Here is a 22,322-nt window from a genome sequence, read left to right as displayed (position 1 = left end):
ATTTAGCCGGAAGAAGGGTTGTCAGCAACCCGCTTAGCGATTAGACAGTTTATGTGGCTCCTGCTTTTATCGTGCGCTTCTATGGTCTGCTTTCTGTAGTTCTCATTCCCTTTAAACCCCCCCCCCGATCCGCTTTTGCAGGGAACTGTCTGCAAACCTGAGAGGCACCTATTTGGAGACGCATGGGGAAAGTGGAGTTCCACCGGAAGTGGATTTCATTGGTCAGAATTGTAACCTATTTGTTTTCTTCTTTTTGTTTTACTGCCGGAGTTCACCTAGCGGTGAATAATAATACACGGTTTCCACCGGTTATGGTGCTAGTACACAGTAAAATACGTCAGTTTGTTAAGGGTCCCAATGGCCAGGACGGTGGTAAAAAGTACATGTTGAGGTAGAAGATGAATGAAGCAACGAAGCTTTGTGTACATCTTCTGAAATCCGTCTGTTTAATTCACAATCATCACGAGTAGGTCAATCACATACAAATATCAACTCTTATAAATGAAACACAAAAAGTGCCACCACATTAAAATAAATAACTCATTTTAAAAAGTGCAAACACATCAAAACACACAACTCATTTTAAAAAGTGCAAACACATCAAAATACATTTTTTTATAAGAGTTTATATTTTTATGTGATGTGTGGGCATTTTTTGTGTCTTTCAGTGACCCCCACATTATTATTTAGTGTGTGTGTGTGTGTGTGTGTGTGTGTGTGTGTGTGTGTGTGTGTGTGTGTGTGTGTGTGTGTGTGTGTGTGTGTGTGTGTGTGTGTGTGTGTGTGTGTGTGTGTGTGTGTGTGTGTGTGTGTGTGTGTGTGTGTGTGTGTGTGTGTGTTGGAGAGGAAGGTGGGCCGTGAGCATGTGCCTTTTGGAGTCGTCCTCTAGCAGAGTCCAATGGCATCTGTAGACCAAACATGCAACATGTTATTGCGTCATCATGTTTAATATAGGCTACAAAGGTTTACCACTTGAAGAAATGATCCAGGTTGGATTCAGAATGACACAGTACCAAACTAAACATACTGCATGAGCAATAAAGATACATGATGTACCTAGCACTGACCACTTAGCTGCTTGAAAGCCTCCTTTTTCGTTTGGTCCTGAAGACAGGTGGTGTGTTGCCTCTGAGGGTTGCTTTTCCCTCCTCAGTGCTATACATAGTTATTTTATCTGAAACAATAGCTCAAACATTAGGCTAACGTTTGTGTAACTAATGTTAAGGTTGCTTGTGACCATAGTACTGCCTATCTGTCTAACAAACAATTAGGCCTATTTCTATTACAGTCCTATCTGTCTAACAAACAATTAGGCCTATTTCTAGTATAGTCCTATCTGTCTAACAAACAATTAGGCCTATTTCTAGTATTTCTAGCCATTCTCAATACTTTTATTTTAACAGTTGACAATTAGGCATATCTGTGTAACAAATATATAATTATCCTGACTTCCAAAAGCTGCTTGTCTTTTCCAGCCATTCTGATATGTCATTTATAGCTGTCAATCATTGAATGAAGCTGTCAAACGTACCTGCACTTATAGCTGTCAAATTTTGAAATCGTCTTCTAAACCAATGAAATCGAGAGTTCATGGTTTTCGACCAATGAAATGACGTTCGGGGAGGGACAACGCTTTTGACCAATGAACGAATGAACTGAGTTTGGGGCGTACAATTCTGACCAATGGAATTAGTTTGGGGCGTGGCCCCATCTTGCTTCCGGTGTAGTGGAGGTCCGTTTTCTCCATGCGTCTCCAAATAGGTACTCTTGGCAAACCTGGCAAAACATGCCGTTGTCGCCATTTGCAAGCCAAGGAAAAGCAGTCTTCCAGGACGGTAAGAAGACATTTTTAAAATCTGCCAGTTTGAAAAAGCCGGTAAGGCGGGAGGGCGGGGTAATAGCGTCTCTCGCGTGTACTTTAGCGAATCATGATGTTGTCAACAAAAAATACACAAACTGGTCACCAGTCAACTTGCCTTGAATATGATTTTACTGGCCCCGGGCCATCGGGCTATACGTCATGTCGAACCCTGAAATTGAGAATGCAAAATGAAATGAACTAAGTGTAAACAAAATAGAATACTGTGGGTGTAAATGGCATTAAAAGATAACTAGTGAAATAGGATACTATTCATGTAATAGAATACTGTTCTATAGGGAGAGGGCAGTGTGGAGGGTGAGGCACAGAGGTGTCGTCTGTGGACCTGTTTGCCCTGTATGTAAACTGAGATAGATAGATAGATAGATAGATAGATAGATAGATAGATAGATAGATAGATAGATAGATAGATAGATAGATAGATAGATAGATAGATAGATAGATAGATTTTTTATTTTTTATTTAACCTTTATTTAACCAGGAAAAAAACCTATTGAGATTAAAAATCTCTTTTTCAAAGGTGACCTGGCCAAGACAGGCAGCAGCACAATGAACCACAGTTACAGACAAACACACAGGGACAAAATTAAAATAGCACTATAAAATAAAGCAAATCAATTCACAATGCAACAATCCTAAATAGACCCATTTCTGTAACCAGGAAAAAAACCTATTAAAAACACTGACATCTTAGAGAGTCTAACTCAATTTCCTTAATTTTCGACTTAAAGGCATTCAACGAAATTAATTCAACAAGTCCTAGGTCTTTCTGCAGCGTATTCCACACAGTGGAGGCAGAGTACACAAAAGCCTTTTTACCCTGTTCTGTCCGTACATTGGGCACCGAAAGCAACACCAAGTCCTGCGAACGTAAAAAGTGTGGACCAGCACTTTTCCGCATGATAAGGGAGCATACATAGCTAGGTAGCACACCAAGTATTGCCTTGTAAATAAATGTGCCATAGTGACTGAGCCTACGAGTGGACAAAGCAGGCCATCCTACCCGAGAGTACAACTGGCAGTGGTGAGTGAATGGTACGCCGAGTGAATCATATTAAGACACTGAACAGAGGTATGCATATACAACAAATCACTACAGTCCAGAACAGATAAAAAAGTAGCAGCCACAAGTCGCTTTTTTACATTGAAAGAGAAACACAACTTATTTCTAAAATAAAAACCCAACTTTAGCCTCAGCGTTTTTACCAAATAGAGCACATGAGACTCAAAGGTGAGGGAGTCATCAATCAGAAAACCCAGGTATCAATAAGACGTAACCACCTGGATAACACTACCCTCCAGAGGGGACATTTTGTGGTCTGGCTCTAGAACTAGTAAACAACATGAGTTTGGTCTTATCTGCATTAAGAACAAGTTTCAGCTGAAGGCTATTTTGGACGACAATAAAAGCATTCTGCAAGTTTGCAATAGCCTGTTTAAGAGTCGGTGCAAAGCAATAAATAACTGTGTCATCAGCATAAAAATGGAAATTGGCATCCGACACGTTTTTATCAATATTATTAATGTAAATGGTGAATAGAAGTGGGCCTAATACAGAACCCTGGGGTACACCCTTACAGGTTGGTAAATTGTTTGAGTAGAGACCGTCATGTTTAATGCACTGGGTCCTATCACTGAGGTAGTTTTGGAACCAAGAGACTGCTTGCTCTGATAGTCCTGAGTTGAGGAGCCTGCTTTTTAGAACATCATGATCTACTGTGTCGAAAGCTTTGGACAAATCAGTAAACAGTGATGCAGTGTTGTTTCTTATCACGTGCTACAGAGATGTCATTTATCACCTTCAGTACCACTGTGGTAGTGCTATGTTTTTTTCTAAAACCTGATTGAAATGTAGACATAATGCCATTGGTCTGAAGAAAATCCTTGAGTTGGTCATTTACCAGGGATTCTAGAATTTTTGCCAAAACTGACAGATTTGATATTGGCCTGTAGTTGTTTAGCTTGGATGGGTCACCTCCTTTTAATAAAGGGAGAACAAATGCAGATTTCCATATGCCAGGAATTTCATTGTTTATCAATGTGAGGTTAAAAAGATAAGTGAGAGGTCCTGCTATCAAATCAGCTGCAATCTTTAAAAAGTATGGTTCAACAAGATCAGGCCCTGGAGGTTTTCCAGGATTTAAAGCTTTTAGGGCTTTTTGAACTTCCTGTTTAGTGAAAGGCGTAAAATTAAAAAGGCCTGCAGAGACTGGAACATCAGTACAGGGCTTCACAGTAGCAGAGCAACTGTTTTCAAACAGAGAGCCAGACAAAATAAAATGCTCATTAAAACAATTCAACATCTCCATTTTATCACTAACAGCAACAGAATCCTTCATAATAAAAGCTGGTAAAACATTAGAATCTTTGCTCACAGAAAGTGATTTTATAGCTTTCCAGAATTTCCTCGGGTCATTTAGGTTTTCGGTAGTGACAGACAGATAGTAATCTGATTTAGCTTGCTTAATAAAAGAGGAGCATCTATTTCTAAGTGTTCTAAAAACAAGCCAATCGGAGGAAATTCCAGTTTTCCTTGCCTTTGCCCAAGTCAAGTTACGTTGGTGAATAATGTCTGCTAGCTCAGGGGAAAACCATGGATTATCATGACCCTTTATTCTAAATAAAGATGGATAGAGCAATGGCTAGGCCTGTATGCAAACTGCAGGGGGTCCAGTGAGTCATCATTGTTTGCTGATGCCTTAATAACTCTGATAATAAAATGCATGTGAAATACAGATGTGTCTGTTGTATCTGTTCCACAGAAACAAAGCTGAAATGTATTTGATTTATTCAGTCCAATATTTAATAAAATGCCAAAAACAGCTCAAAACTTTAAGCAGTATAAGAATCAGGAAATAACATGATATAATGCTCAATTCAAACATTCAAAAATACTTCAAGATGAAAACAAAGAAACTGTATTCATAAACAAGTTGCTAAAAGTGAATATGGTTAAGGATGGGTGACTCATTCTGCCCATTAAAGGATTATTTCACACTTTTTAAAACATTTTTCATGTCTTTCTTTAAATATTTCAACTAACAAAATGATTACAATTTCTAAATATTCAACATTATGAGTTTTCACTTTCGCTCCCTATCATTCTTCTTCAGCTGAATCATATACATTCAAGCTAGCAATGCAGTTTAGCTCCAAGCCAATTAAAAGGACTCTTTCAGTTTTTCAGATAGTTCATACTCCTAATAATTCACAATTCATTTTCTAAATAAAACAGTTCATTATAATAAACATATGCATTATTGAATACAACTTTAAATTGATTCAAAATAACAAAGAAAATAAATGGTTTCAAACATTAAAAAGACAACTGCATACAGTCGTTAAAACATTTCAAAAATTACATAACTATTATAACATTTGACAAGAAAGACCTCAACAAAATGTAAAATAGGATGGAATCAGATAAACTCTTGGAAATGAGCGTCTACAACAGAATATGTTTATACTTATTTCACATGAAAACAGGGCTCTGCATTTATTACATGATATATTCACACATCATATGCTGAGAAAGAAAATCCTAGTATATTCTCTCTCCTACATGTTTTGATCTATGACAAACAGAGTAAATTATTGTTTGCTGATGCCTTAATAACTCTGATAATAACTGATAGTTTAAACACACTTGTGCTTCTTCAGGTGAGAGCTTGTGGTGAAGCTTTTCATACATTTGTCACAACAGTACGGTTTGTGTCCAGTGTGGATTCTCTCATGCTGTGAGAGATGAGACGATCTGTAGAACCGTTTGTCACAGTGTTGACATTGGTACTCTTTGACTCCAGTGTGGGTACGCTCATGATATCGGTGTGAGTCGTAGGAACTGAAGACTTTCCCACATTCCTGACATGGGTAGATTTTTTCCTTTGTGTGAATGTTTCTGTGTCTATTGTAAGGACTTTGATGGGTGAATCTCTGGCCACAGTCCTCACAGCTGTACGGCTTCTCTCCAGTGTGAATACGTCGGTGGACTTTGAGGTTTCCTGATTGAGCGAAGGTTTCACCACACTGGTCACACCTGTACGGCTTCTCTCCAGTGTGAATACGTTGGTGGACTTTGAGGTGTCCTGATCGAGTGAAGGTTTCGCCACACTGGTCACAGCTGTACGGCTTCTCTCCAGTGTGAATACGTTGGTGGACTTTGAGGCTTCCTTTTGTATTGAAGGATGTCCCACATTGGTCACAGCTGAACGGCTTCTCTCCGGTGTGAATACGTTGGTGGACTTTGAGGCTTCCTTTTGTAGTGAAGGATATCCCACATTGGTCACAGCTGTACGCCTTCTCTCCAGTGTGAATACGTTGGTGGACTTTGAGGTTTCCTGATTGAGTGAAGGTTTCCCCACACTGGTCACAGCTGTACGGCTTCTCTCCGGTGTGAATACGTTGGTGGACTTTGAGGCTTCCTTTTGTAGTGAAGGATATCCCACATTGGTCACAGCTGTACGACTTCTCTCCAGTGTGAATACGTTGGTGGACTTTGAGGTTTCCTGATTGAGTGAAGGTTTCCCCACACTGGTCACAGCTGTATGGCTTCTCTCCGGTGTGGATTCTCTGATGAATCGTTAAGGCCGCCCTCGATATAAACTCTTTCTTACACTGTTGACAGCGGTGAGGTTTAGGTTTCTTTGTTCCTTTTTGTTTCTGTAGCAACAGACAGACAGAAATACAAACACAGTGTATGAGTGAGGCAGAGATGTGCAGTCAGGGTCGGCAGTAGGGATGGGAATCGTTAGGATTTTACAACAAATGAAAAGACGACAAGGACTTTAATACTCAAATACATTGGAGACACAGGTCACACACATTAGGGTGGGGCCAGTAATCACACAGAAGGGACACTGACAGGACAAGACAATGTTTAGCAAAATAAAACAGGAAACGGGGAAATATGAAAAGATGACACCAGAAATTAGGGAGCTTGACAAGTCTTGACAATCGCCAATAGACATAAATAGATATCTATCAATAACAGAAGTATCAAGAATAATTTTGATTCTTCTCTCCATTAGAAATGATATCATGATATTAAAAGACTCAACAGTTACATTATAACTTTGTCAAGTTAAATTGTTAATCCCACTCCCTGCTTCCCCACTATGCAGATGCTTTGCAGCTTTCTCTAACCTCAAACCTGTTGAACCCTTTGTAGATTCAACATTTCTCAATAGTTTCACTTAGGTGCGGCAAAACAAAAAGGGGGCAGTCGTTGCAGAAGGCATAAGCTGACTTGTTAGCCTCCACATGAGTCCCCTGACTGCAAAAGAACAACAGACGTTTTAGTCAGCACATCTAAAAGCTTTCACACACTCACCTCAACATCTCTAAACATCTGAGGGGTATAGTACAAAGCAAACTCAACAGAGCCTGGCTCTCTTTTCTTGATCTGGTTCAACATAATCTAAACCCTCGCTCAGAGCTGACCCGTATCACAAAGGCAGTTATCAACTTCTTATGTTGAACGAGGGTTTCAGTCTCTGTGGGCATTCCCCATTAAAGGGGGCTTGACTCGGCTTCTGCATAAAGTACTGATCCTGTGCCGCTAACTTTACACAAACGGACTAACTGTGAGCAGCTGACATGAAGAAAGAAATGTGTTGCTTACTTCACTCACTCAAGAGGAAGAGTTTGTCAGTCTGAATTATCACAGAACAGCAGACACAGAACTGAAAGCAAAACTGTTGGCCCCCATAAAAACAAAAATTGTCACTTTCACTCCCTCTGCTCCGCGACTCTTCAAATCCATGTATTCTGTTAATTCCACCATGAACAATCGCCTGAAACCAAAGACGCATATCTTGCACTCCTTCATCCCAAAACAATGCAACACTTTCCTATCATTCTTCCACTCCAAAATTGAAAACACACACACAGCAATCTAACAAACTCCTTCTCCATCTTCCCCCAACCTGGAACCTGGAACAGTTTTTCCTCCTTTCACCCATAAAAGCATCTGACCTTTCTAAAATTCTCTCTAGCATTAAACTCTCAACATTCAAAGTTGATTATTTGTCATATGTGCAAGACATGATTGAGTCTCAGGCCACCAATGCAATGTAACATTTAGAAAATGTATAAGAGAAACACACAAGTGAAGAGAGCAACCTGTGACCTAAATAAACACACAGTAGTACAAAGACATGCAGACGTACACATTTGGAGTGTAGAGTATAATGTAGCTGACTGAAATGCCCTGTAGCTGGACACAAACCCCCCTCTCCCAACCCCACATCCCTGTTAAAATCAATAATGTTTTGCCATAATCGAGCAGCCCTAGTATGTAGTCCTAAATTGATTGAGTTTCAGCAGAAATAGTTTTATAATCAGTTTTATTTATGTAGCCCGATATCGCAGCCAGACAGTAATGTCCGTCAGTGTGCTTACGATCTGTACAGACAGTAATACGACACCCTTTGTCCTTAGACCCAGGAGGCTGAGGAACAACTCCCCCATAAAGAAACACTTTAACAGGTAAAAACAGAAGAAACGTCATAATAACACCATAGTCACATAAAGTTTATAGTCACCGTTTGTGGAGAACTCATGCTTCTTCCTCAGTGGCAGCAGATAGTAACCAGAGACGGTGTTTGTGTGTCGAGCTCACAGACGTTTGGTCAGACCACGGACCTGTAAAGAAAAGGAGACAATGATTAGCTAATGTAAGTTAAACCAACTAGTGTGCTAGCTCTGTTTGATAGCATGTGCTGCTAGGTAGTGAGCAACGTTCTTAAATCAACCATCAACATCATTCAGTGATCAGCAGTGTTACAGGGTGTAACAGTCAGTTTGATAACATGTAGCGCCACTAGGTGTCGCCTCCTTTTGTTTTCTGTCCGCTTGTATATCAGTACGCTGAGCATTATTTCTTGCCCTGTGAATATAATGGCTATCTGTCTACGGACTAGTGATGTATTACCAAACGTTTAGTTTAGTTAGGTTGCTTCTTCTGCTGTGTCCGGCTGAGGACAGCCGTATTATAAACAGGGGGAATATGTAACAGTCAGTTTTATACATGTAGCGCCACCTCTGTTTGTTGTGGAATGTAATGTTGAATATGTAACAGTGCAGTTGTTTATTTGTGCTTTGAGTGAGCTCTAACTAAGTAGTTGGTTTTGATATGTTAACAAGGTAAGGAGGAAGACAATAGGCTCGTCTGAGATGAGCTGCAACACGCCTCAAAACACAAGTAGACGGTTAGTCGGGGGAGGGACCAAAAACAGTGACTTGAAATACTGCAATTGAACAGAAACTGAAAAAGAAAACAACAAGAAATACTTCTAAAGGAGCACAACTCAAAACAAGAAACAAGATATAACCCCATAAATCTTTTGCCAGTTCCTACATTTCATTTTAGCCTACATGATGAACACAGAAGATACTTTACTGATCAAACAAATGGGGCTTAGTAGTTCACCCTTGACTACACTAATATGATAGATAGATTAACCAAAACACTTTTAAACAGTAAGTTTCAGTCCAGCATATGTCTGCTTGTTATTTTTCATTCTTTAGCTCACACTGTCGGTTATGGTTTACTGACACTGGAGCCTGTTTTAATATCCCCATGTCCACCGCAGGAACAGTGATGCAAACAGACGTTAAGTAAAGGGAAAAGTTTGGACCTGAACTATGAAGGTATTATTGTAGCATAAGTCTTTAGCACGTGTAACTGCAGATTTTGAATGCGTAAACTGAAGTCACAAATGTGTAACAGTAGATTTGAAGTCGTAAATATTTGTTTTGCATGTGTACTCCAAAGTCACAAATGTGTAACAGTAAATTTGAAGTTGTAAATATTTTTTCTACCATTGTGGACACAAAATAGGGGCTACGAGTTCACAAATCGTTGTTACGGGTGCACAAATCCTATCCTGTGCATCGCAACTTCAAAGAGTCATGCGCTTGACACTTTTGCTACAAACATTGCAGCACAGTTGGTGCAAAACACATTTGCACACCCGTGTTTCATAATGTGAGAACATGCCCCCAATTTGTGCATTCGTAAACCCAAATGTGAACTAACGCATCAGAAGTTGCACATCTGTGAAAAATGTCCTCTCAAATAAAATGATATCGAGCACAGCATTTTAATGAGCGAGCACAAATCGATGATACAACTGCTCAAATCTGTTCCTACAAGTCTCAGCTGAGGGTTTTCTCTGCTCGAATCTGCTCCTGCAAGTCTCGGCTGTGGGTTTTTTTGCAGGTAGATTTGCACCACGCCCAGGTGGTAAATGTGGTGCAAAAGTGTTTCGTATGCGTAGAACAGATTTGTATCCGTAGAAGGTGGGCGGGACAACATTGTCGCATCATCCAATGAAAGCGCCGGTTGGGACACGTGACGTCAGCATGTGAACAGACTGAGGGAAGGCCTGTCCCTCATATGTCCATGGCTGGTCCATGGTCGTCTCTTTTCACCAGAAAATGTAGGAAATGTAATAATAAGGGAATTGAATAAGAGGGAACTACAGCGGAGCCTTATGCCAGTAGTGAAAGTCATAAACAAGTTTACTTTAGCAGATATAAGGGCCAGCGTCGACGTCAGTTAACGTCTGCTGTGTGATTGGCACTGGTGTAACTGTTTAAACCTGCTGTTTTTCTCTTTAAAACCTTTACATTTTAATAAAAGTAGTCTTATTAAATAGAGAATGAATTTCCATATATATATTTTTTTAACCTTTATTTATACAGGTATATCCCATTGAGTCCGAAGACTCTTTTGCAAGGGAGACCTGTTCCCATTTACACGTTACCATTCACACACATTCATACACCGATAGCAGGCTAACTATCGACAATAGTTTATTGTCCCGCAGCCGCTGTCAAGGCTCCTGGCTGTTAAAACTATCTATGGTTAAAACACACCACACGCAGGGGGTGAGGAGGACGTTGCAGGCATTGAGGACCAAAGTAAATAAAGTAGGCCTACATATCTTGCTGCAGAGTATTCAGTATCTAAATCCAGAAATATGCTTATAAATCATACACTTAGTCTTCTAAATGTAGTAAGCTTAATTAATTTAAACTTGTAAATAGTGAAGTGAATAAGTAACCTACTCTACAAGGCAATAGAAAAGTATAGAGGACACATTAAAACTGAATTGGAATAACTGTTCCTCTATCTCACATTTTCCATGTGAAATTATCACTACTTGTATCACAAACTGATAATTAGATGATCAGGTTTAACTGTGTGCTTATCCCCAGACAGTTCTGCTATACACCTTACCTCATGTGACGTGTCCAGAAGAACAGGGTACAAAGCTTCATATAACCTCATTTCAGTGATTACTTTAATTAATCACAATCACAAAGTGTCACACCATAACATTTTATGCAGTTTAGAACATGTTAATTCAGATCACGTGCTGCATTAATAAGTAGGTCTGCATGCTGCTAAAGCAAGACTAATAAATGCCCTATATCAATTATATTTATGATTTGCAGCTGTCACATCAAAGCACAATCAGTACAAATGTATAGTAAAAGCTTACCCCACAAACAAATCACAAGATTTGGACTTTTTAAAATATTTGTGGATTTACTAAACATACACATACGGTCAAAATGAAAAATACAAATCAACCAGTTTAAAACTATAATGCACTCACAATTGCATACCTCCAAGTAAAGTTTTGTATGGCGTTATTTTATTAAGAGAAAATGAACAAAATACCCAAAATGCTCTGGCATGTGCCGGAACAAGACTTTATAAAACAAAACATAAAACTAGTAACTTAGTCCTTGGTCTGTAGCCCAACTGTTTACCATATTTAATCAAAATCTCCCCTACCTTTTTAATATGTCAAACAAATAAACATGACTGAGTATGTCACCTCATTTACTGCAATCAATATGATTATGAATTGAGTATGATCTGACTTTGTCTAGATTTATAATAATCACAATCTAAAAATTGAAAACAAATTGTGTGTAGAGTGTAGAGTCAGACTGATGTGCTGTGACTGCCAGGTGAGTTCCACGCTGCTCCATCTTCGGAGATCTTCTCAAGGCAGCAGGAGCAGTGAAGTCTTCAGTTATCTGGAGTGTCCTTCCCTCAGCAATGCATACACTGGGGACGGAAACAATTGTTAGATCCCATTAGTGATGTTATAGTAAACACATGACGGATAATAGTTAGGACTGACTGTAGCTGCTCACTGTACAATGGCTTCTCCCTGACAGGGTGGAAATCCCAGACACTTGTGCAGGCCTTGTGCAGGACAGCCAAGATGAGTCTGTGGAAAAGCAGATTGTGCCATTCAGATGTTAAGATAATGTTAAGATTTATAAAATAAATAAAATACATGTAGGTTCGAGTTGATGAAGAACACAAAGCTAAAAACTAATCAATATAGTTTATTATAACAGCCCTGCAATTCATTCTCTTCGTGGGGGGTATCTTGTCATTAGTGACTTTTAAAATTAGTTGTAAATGGTTTTTTTCAGGCTGGAAAAACAGATATAAGATATGATTTAAACACGATGGAGCTGCACAATTAAAAAAAAAATCCTTTGCATAATGGGACGCTTGTCTACCTGTTCTTATTCAGAAACAGCAACATGATGTTGAGACGGGCTGAGCAGAATAGTATACTGCTCACATGTGTTTATTTGGATCTTCATAGCCACTATTAAGACAGAAAACGCTCTATATGAGGTCGACACATGCTAACATTACATCCTGATGTAGAACTAGTAGGCTATGTATGAAGGTGCCGATGTCCCAGAAAAGCAGACACGCTGATTATTATTATAGCAACGAGACTCCAGTATTCAGCTGACACATATTTCCCTGGCTAGCGCCGGGATTATTTTAACTGATTAACGGAAGGATTCATTGGTCAGCCTTCTTATTTTACGTTAACAGTTAATTATTAACATCCTTAGAAGTGACCAAATGCCTTAAAAAACGGTACATCCTCTAAAAGAATATGCTAACGAACATTAGCTGTTATACCCATTATGACTTGTTAGCTAGTGGTTAGCTATGCTGCCTGCAATACATTATAACCACACGTTGCTTCTCATCATTGAACGTATTATACCGACCAACTTTGAAGTTTAAAAACATAAGAAAACCAGACTTACAGTTCATAGTTTCCGTGGTATGAATCTCTGATGGCTCCGTGTCCTGTAGGCTCTAGCTAAACCCTAGGTCTGTGTTCGTGACCGTCAGTCTGTACACTGCTGTGGCTCCGGACAGAGATTGTGAAGCAGCTCAACTGTTTATTAAACCACCGCAGGTCCTGGTGTTTAATGGGTATCCCCTCCTCAACTTCACCGTGTCACATAATAAGCCTCCTGTCCTGTCTAAAATGATCGGGAAACCACCTCAAAGCTAGCTAACGCGGCTTATACTGTTACAGACACCTTGGACTACTTTTCCTCAAAGGCTGGAGTACATATAATATAATTCTCCATTACTTAAAAAATGCTATGTAAAACTACAGAAAAAGAGTTCAATTCACTACTACTTCGCATTAGTTTGATAGTTGTTGTTGCTCATTTAGTCATTTCCTACAATTTCTGGAACATACAGAGAAGAACCTTGGCGACACGGTTTAGTGATTACGTATGAAAGAGCAGGAGCCTTTAGTAAAAGTTCACTCCAGATATGGGCGGTGTAGCTCTGAGACTGTGCTGTGTGTAAGTCAAGCTGAGGCTAATGCTGTAGGCTACATGTCCTGCTGGGAGTTTGAAAGATAATAACGACCCCTATCTTGTGTAGAAAACGACCTATACAACAGTACCTGTACCAGAGGCGAGTTGACGGTACAATGTAGCGGGAAAGAGCCATAACAGTAAACAGTAAACGCGGGAGGCGGCGCCATGTTTGTTTTTTTGCAGCTACACTTTAGTGAAAGTAAGACAAACTCCGCTCATTTCACTATATTACCTTAAACTAAAACGATCTCTCAACATTCGTTAACAAACTACAACAATCACGGTGAGGTTTAGAAACATTACCAACCTGATAAATAAAGATGAGTCGGCGACGAGGCGTGTGTTGTCTGCTGAATCTTCCAGTGTTGTGAGAAAATACCGCGCATGCGCAGCTCATGACCATATTCTTCTTCTCCTTCATATAGACTTCCGTCAGTGTAGACGCTGAGCGCATTACTACCACCCAGTGGTCAAAGTCGAGACACTGCAGGTGAACGGGGTATAATGTTATCTTATAGATATCATGAAACTTTGCCAGTTGATTACTAGTCTGGCTTGACCACTTCTGCCAGCGTCTATTAAGCGCTGGCGTCGGCAAACAATGCTACGCCTCCATTGGCTGCTTCCCGGGGTTAGCCCCGCCGTAGATGATTGTGATTGGTTTAAAGAAATAAAAACAGGCCAGCCCAGTTTCCCCCCGAATAGACGGCTCTAAACGGAGTGCTTCCAGACCATACTACTTGCTGTAGTTTGGTCTGGCTTTGCGAGACTAGTTGATTACTGACATTGGAGCTTTTCGTTTTGCTATTGTATTTCCCCCAGAATGTTTTAACTAATAGGCCCATGTAAATGTGGCAATATCCAAGTAATTATGGGTAAATATGCATCTCTTCAAAAACCAAACATCTAGACGTTTTAACAACCTATTAGTGTCCAAAGTTTTTGGAGAAAAGATTTGGGATTTTTTATTCTATGACTGAAAAGTAATTTCCAGGGCCCACAGTTCTTATTAACATGAAAATGTCTCATAAATAAGGCAATAACCAACATATGAGCAAATCCTTCTGTATTAAACTTCAGAATAGTGCTAAGAATGATTATGGAATGTTTATTTTATGCAAGTGCTTTAGAATGTTTGCTTCATGTCATTAGTTCGATATGCAACTGTACAAATTCAGACGGACAAAAAAATAGTATGCAAAGATACATAGAGTACTTGAAATATTTTTCATACCTTGGAATAAATAATGTGGATAATAGGTGCTGCTGACTGTATTCATGTAATGCTAATATATTCTAAAATAGCAGCATTTTTCAAACTCCTAATGTGATGCCCACTAATGTGTGCCCATATTTGTGTATATTAAGTTTGTATATACTGCACCATTTTATATTATTAAAACACTTTATTTTCTACAAAAACGATCTTATTTTGTATGAGCAATATCTTTTATAGTTTTAATATATTCAGTCAACTACATGTTATATTGTGTTGACTGTATTCATGTAACCTAACATTAATAATGTCATATGCACATTAACAATTACAGCAGCAGTCATTGGCAATGACATTCTTAAGTCCCAGGCTCCTCTCAACAATGTGATATAGAAGAAGAAGAAAACGTGAAGAGAGAACACCTGAGACACAAATAAACCCAACAGTAGAGCAAGGACACAGTGCAGATTAAAGTGAAGAGTTAAGGTGCATCTTATAAGTACATTGAGAATGCAAAATGAAATGAACTAAGTGCAGACAAAATAGAATACTGTGTGTGTAAATGGCATTAAAAGATAACTAGTGAAATAGGATACTGTTCATGTAATAGAATAATGTTCTATAGGGAGAGGGCAGTGTGGAGGGTGAGGGGATGGCTTCGTCTGTGGACCTGTGTGCCCTGTATGTAAACTGAGATAGATAGATAGATAGATAGATGGATAGATGGATAGATGGATAGATGGATAGATGGATAGATGGATAGATAGATAGATAGGCCTGTATGCAAACTGCAGGGGGTCCAGTGAGTCATCATTGTTTGCTGATGCCTTAATAACTCTGATAATAAAATGCATGTGAAATACAGATGTGTCTGTTTTATCTGTTCCACAGAAACAAAGCTGAAATGTATTTGATTTATTCAGTCCAGTATTTAATAAAATGACAAAACAGCTCAAAACTTTAAGCAGTATAAGAATCTGGAGATAACATGATATAATGCTCAATTAAAACATTCAAAAATACTTCTAGGTGAAAACAAAGAAACTATATTCATATACAAGTTGCTAAAAGTGAATATGGTTTAGGATGGGTAACTCATTCTGCCCATTAAAGGATTATTTCACACTTTTAAAACATTTTTCATGTCTTTCTTTAAATATTTCAACTAACAAAATTATTACAATTTCTAAATATTCAACATTATGAGTTTTCACTTTCGCTCCCTATCATACTTCTTCAGCTGAATCATATACATTCAGGGTGATTTTTTTTTAAAATGTAGCCTTGACGTAATAGGTCGCGGTGGACAGTCTCATATTTGTGCAGCACGCTGTTTATTATTAATATAACGGCCCGTCATCAGACCATATGTATCCGGATGGTTTTGTACACATCAATCGCTCCAACAAATCCAAGTCAGAACTTTTTGTATGGGCAGAGATCATTTTTTTTAAGTGTCTTTATAAAGTTTCTTGTTAAACCTTAGTGTAGGCTACTGTTTCCTTATCACCGGGCCGCGGTGTGTTGTTTTGGGTGCGTCTCCACCGCCATGCGTAAATGCAGTTATGACAGCTGACGGGAGGAAAAAGAAAAAAAATCATCTGACTAACGTGAGTAGCCTAAACACGAAAACCTTTTTGCTGTGCTTTCTGAGCCGACCTGTTTAGCTCTCTCCCTCTTTTATTAGCCCACACCTAGGCTTACACACACGTTAATTCTCACACATTATAGCTACAAGTCCAAGTGGTGGGCAATTCTGGTGCCGACTAGTAAGGCAGCGGACGTTAACGGACTATGCATCCTTAATAAATTCACGTCAGGAACCGCGCCTGTGCGCTTGCTTGTGCGCGTGTCATCTCTTTAGTATGCTAATGAGCTTTGGCACGGGGCCTTGGCACTAGTGTGAGTACACCCTCAAGCTAGCAATGCAGTTTAGCTCCAAGCCAATTAAAGGACTCTTTCAGTTTTTCAGATAGTTCATACTCCTAATAATTCATAATTCATTTTCTAAATAAAACAGTTCATTAGAATAAACATATGCATTATTGAATACAACTTTAAATTGATTCAAAACAACAAAGAAAATAAATGGTTTCAAACATTAAAAAGACAACTGCATACAGTCGTTAAAACATTTCAAAAACTACATAACTAATATAAAATTTGACAAGAAAGACCTCAACAAAATGTAAAATAGGATGGAATCAGATAAACTCTTGGAAATGAGCGTCTACAACAGAATATTTTTATACTTATTTCACAAGAAAACAGGGCTCTGCATTTATTACATGATATATTCACACATCATATGTTGAGAAAGAAAATCCTAGTATATTCTCTCTCCTACATGTTTTGATCTATGACAAACAGATAAAGTATATTATTGTTTGCTGATGCCGTAATAACTCTGATAATAACTGATAGTTTAAACACACTTGTGCTTCTTCAGGGTGGAGTTTGAGGTGAAGCTTTTCATACATTTGTCACAACAGTACGGTTTGAGTCCTGTGTGGATTCTCTCATGCTTTGAGAGATCAGACGATGAGTAGAACCGTTTGTCACAGTGTTGACATTGGTGTGGTTTGACTCCAGTGTGGATTCTCTCATGAGCCCGGTGTGAGCTGTAGGAACTGAAGACTTTCCCACATTCCTGACATTGGTAGATTTTTTCCTTTGTGTGGATGTTTCTGTGATCATTGTAATGACCTTGCTGGGTGAATCTCTGGCCACAGTCCTCACAGCTGTACGGCTTCTCTCCAGTGTGAATACGTTGGTGGCGTTTGAGGGATCCTGATTGAGTGAATGTTTCGCCACACTGGTCACAGCTGTACGGCTTCTCTCCAGTGTGAATACGTTGGTGGACTTTGAGGGTTCCTGATCTAGCAAAGGTTTCCCCACACTGGTCACAGCTGTACGACTTCTCTCCAGTGTGAATATGTTGGTGGCGTTTGAGGTGTCCTGATGTAGTGAAGGTTGTCCCACACTGGTCACAGCTGTACGACTTCTCACCAGTGTGAATACGTTGGTGGCGTTTGAGGGTTCCTGATGTAGTGAAGGTTTTCCCACACTGGTCACAGCTGTACGGCTTGTCTCCAGTGTGAATACGTTGGTGGACTTTGAGGTTTCCTGATGTATTGAAGGTTGTACCACATTGGTCACAGCTGTACGGCGTCTCTCCAGTGTGGATTCTCTGATGAGTCGTTAAGGCCGACCTCGATATGAACTCTTTCTTACACTGTTGACAGCGGTGAGGTTTAGGTTTCTTTGTTCCTTTTTGTTTCTGTAGCGACAGACAGACAGAAATACAAAGACAGAGTATGAGTGAGGCAGAGATGTGCAGTCAGGGTCGGCAGTAGGGATGAGAATCGTTAGGATTTTACAACAGATGAAAAGAAGACAAGGACTTTAATACTCAAATACATTGGAGACACAGGTCACACACATTAGGGAGGGGCCAGTCATCACACAGAAGGGACACTGACAGGACAAGACAATGTTTACCAAAATAAAACAGGAAACGGGGAAATATGATAAGATGACACCAGAAAATAGGGAGCTTGACAAGTCTTGACAATTGCCAACAGACATAAATAGATATCTATCAATAACAGAAGTATCAAGAATAATTTTGATTCTTCTCTCCATTAGAAATGATATCATGATATTAAAAGACTCAACAGTTACTTTATAACTTTGTCAAGTTAAATTGTTAATCCCACTCCCTGCTTCCCCACTATGCAGATGCTTTGCAGCTTTCTCTAACCTCAAACCTGTTGAACCCTTTGTAGATTCAACAGGCATTTCTCAATATTTTCACTTCCTCAACACTTCCAGTTCGGTGCGGCAAAACAAAAAGGGGGCAGTCGTTGCAGATGGCATAAGCTGACTTGTTAGCCTCCACATGAGTCCCCTGACTGCAAAAGAACAACAGACGTTTTAGTCACCACATCTCAAAGCTTTCACACACTCACCTCAACATCTCTAAACATCTGAGGGGTATAGTACAAAGCAAACTCAACAGAGCCTGGCTCTCTTTTCTTGATCTGGTTCAACATAATCTAAACCCTCGCTCAGAGCTGACTGGTATCACAAAGGCAGTTATCAACTTCTTATGTTGAACGAGGGGCATTCCCCATTAAAGGGGGCTTGACTCGGCTTCTGCATAAAGTACTGATCCTGTGCCGCTAACTTTACACAAACGGACTGACTGTGAGCAGCTGACATAAAGAAAGAAATGTGTTGCTTACTTCACTCACTCAAGAGGAAGAGTTTGTCAGTCTGAATTATCACAGAACAGCAGACACAGAGCTGAAAGAAAAACTGTTGGCCCCCATAAAAACAAAAATTGTCACTTTCACTCCCTCTGCTCCGCGACTCTTCAAATCCATGTATTCTGTTAATTCCACCATGAACAATCGCAGGGTTCTCAACTCTCACGCAATGAGAGTGAGACACAAGCATTTCAGGCAATTCACACGCTCCACGCCACACCTTGCATTTCTCACGCAAATTATAACTCTGCCAAATTTTTTTTTATATAGCTTCGATAAATCCTGACCGTCACCACCATCACCATACGGTTCCGTTAACCTTTCTCTGCAACGAGCTCTTGAGTCCAACGCAGCCACACACCAGTCAATCAAACTACCAGGCGTTCAACCAATCAGAAAGTAGCAAAGAAGCCACAAGTAGTTATGACCGGGGGCCAAGCCTCCGACTCAACTCGGGACGGGACCCGAGCGTCATCGACCGCGGCGCAGGCCGCTCACTTCACAGAATCCGGGGATGTAAAGTTTTTCGATGTGGGATGTTCGGTTTGGGAGTTATAGACCAAAAAGCTAAAAAAATCGCAGAGAAATTGTGGGAGCTGAAATGGAAAGTCTGTTTTGCAGTTGCGATTTTGCAAATAATCCTTATGGCCTTAAATGGGCGTGGCCTATGCTAAAAGATGCAGCAGAATTCAGTGAATCTGTGGATATAAAGGTTTTGAATGTGGGATGTTTGGTTGGGGAGTTATAAGCAACAAAGAGATTGTCATCCTCTCCACTGTAAAAAGAGATTTTTTTTTGGAGCCACAGTGCTTCAAGTGTTTATTGTTTATTGTTTGTTGGATCCCCATTAGTTGTCACCATTGTGACAACTATTCTTCCTGGGGTCCCTAAAAAGCAAAACAATTCCTATACAGTTTTCCCAAAATAGGAATCACATACACAAAAAAAATCTGAAACAAGCAATTACATTTTTCTCATAAAAAAGAAAGTGGGAGCCAGAAACCCCTATTGGCTTTTTTTTTTTTTTTTTCTCAGCCGAGCTAAGGGTGTAAGGGCAGGGTGTCATATTGTATCATATTGTATGAAATGTAAAGCCCACTGAGACAAATGTATTTGTGATTTTGGGCTATACAAATAAAACTGATTTGATTTTGATTCTGAAGGCCTCAAAATCTGCCACTCGAAGCTACAACAGCGAGCATCAGTAATATCCAGTATCCATATTTGCTGAACTGAACTAAGAGTTTTACTGAAATAAAATAGTTTTATATTGTGTCTTAAGATTTAATATTGATCCCCAACCCTAAGGTCCAACCCAACTTGTGTTAAAAACCATTATTATGCTTTACATTTATTAATAAATAAACACATGGGAATCCGCTTTTGTCTCACTCTAAACAATTTCCAAAAGTTGAGAACCCTGCAATCGCCTGAAACCAAAGACGCATATCTTGCACTCCTTCATCCCAAAATAATGCAACACTTTCCTATCATTCTTCCACTCCAAAATGTAAAACACACACACAGCAATCTAACAAACTCCTTCTCCATCTTCCCCCAACCTGGAACCTGGAACAGTTTTTCCTCCTTTCACCCATAAAAGCATCTGACCTTTCTAAAATTCTCTCTAGCATTAAACTCTCAACATTCAAAGTTGATTATTTGTCATATGTGCAAGACATGATTGAGTCTCAGGCCACCAATGCAATGTAACATTTAGAGAAACACACAAGTGAAGAGAGCAACCTGTGACCTAAATAAACACACAGTAGTGCAAAGACATGCAGACGTACACATTTGGAGTGTAGAGTACAATGTAGCTGACTGAAATGCTCTGTAGCTGGACACAAACTCCCCTCTCCCAACCCCACATCCCTGTTAAAATCAATAATGTTTTGCCATAATCGAGCAGCCCTAGTATGTAGTCCTAAATTGATTGAGTTTCAGCAGAAATAGTTTTATAATCAGTTTTATTTATGTAGCCCGATATCGCAGACAGACAGTAATGTGCGTCAGTGTGCTTACGATCTGTACAGACAGTAATACAACACCCTTTGTCCTTAGACCCAGGAGGCTGAGGAACAACTCCCCCATAAAGAAACACTTTAACAGGTAAAAACAGAAGAAACGTCATAATAACACCATAGTAACATAAAGTTTATAGTCACCGTTTGTGGAGAACTCATGCTTCTTCCTCGGTGGCAGCAGATAGTAACCAGAGACGGTGTTTGTGTGTCGAGCTCACAGACGTTTGGTCAGACCACAGACCTGTAAAGAAAAGGTGACAATGATTAGCTAATGTAAGCTAAACCAACTAGTGTGCTAGCTCTGTTTGATAGCATGTGCTGCTAGGTAGTGAACAACGTTTTTAAATCAACCATCAACATCATTCAGTGATCAGCAGTGTTGCAGGGGGAACAAACCTTTAACATTACAGAATCAACTACAGAGGCTACTACCAACAGCAACACTCACTCACTGCAAAGGAGGATTCTCTAGTCCATTGTGACAGCCAGTGCTGCTGAATCCACTTTTGTAAATGTTGAGAGAGAAGAGCCCTATCAGCCATTCCCCATAAAGAATTTGAAATAAACAAGTTACTTTTATTTAGCACGTCTGGGGTCACGTATCTTGGGCTTGTTTTTCTGAAGTGCAGTTGTTTATTTGTGCTTTGAGTGAGCTCTAACTAAGTAGTTGGTTTTGATATGTTAACAAGGTAAGGAGGAAGACAATAGGCTCGTCTGAGATGAGCTGCAACACGCCTCAAAACACAAGTAGACGGTTAGTCGGGGGAGGGACCAAAAACAGTGACTTGAAATACTGCAATTGAACAGAAACTGAAAGAGAAAACAACAAGAAATACTTCTAAAGGAGCACAACTTTGAACAAGAAACAAGATATAAACCCATAAATCTTTTGACAGTTCCTACATTTCATTTTAGCCTACATGATGAACACAGAAGATACTTTACTGATCAAACAAATGGGGCCTAGTAGTTCACCCTTGACTACACTAATATGATAGATAGATTAACCAAAACACTTTTAAACAGTAAGTTTCAGTCCAGCATATGTCTGCTAATACTGTAGGCTACATGTCCTGCTGGGAGTTTGAAAGATAATAACGACACCAATCGTGTGTAGAAAACGACCTATACAACAGTACCTGTACCAGAGGCGAGTTGACGGTACAATGTAGCGGGAAAGAGCCATAACAGTAAACAGTAAACGCGGGAGTCGGCGCCATGTTTGTTTCTCTGCAGCTACACTTTTG

The 22,322-nt window shown here is 39.6% G+C and overlaps 1 long non-coding RNA gene across 1 annotated transcript; it reads right to left on the bottom strand.

Moving 5' to 3' along the window:
- Positions 1 to 11,503: 11,503 nt before the first annotated feature.
- Positions 11,504 to 13,063, bottom strand: LOC307250016. Its single transcript, XR_013844859.1, has 3 exons — positions 12,986 to 13,063; positions 12,056 to 12,132; positions 11,504 to 11,966 (listed from the first exon to the last, which is right to left on the bottom strand). It is a non-coding gene; the product is annotated as an uncharacterized lncRNA (long non-coding RNA).
- Positions 13,064 to 22,322: the final 9,259 nt, after the last annotated feature.

Source organism: Ammodytes marinus (assembly GCF_949987685.1).
Source record: "Ammodytes marinus genome assembly, chromosome: 4".
NCBI classification, from domain to species: domain Eukaryota; kingdom Metazoa; phylum Chordata; class Actinopteri; order Uranoscopiformes; family Ammodytidae; genus Ammodytes; species Ammodytes marinus.
This window is presented reverse-complemented; position numbering and strand designations above follow the sequence as displayed.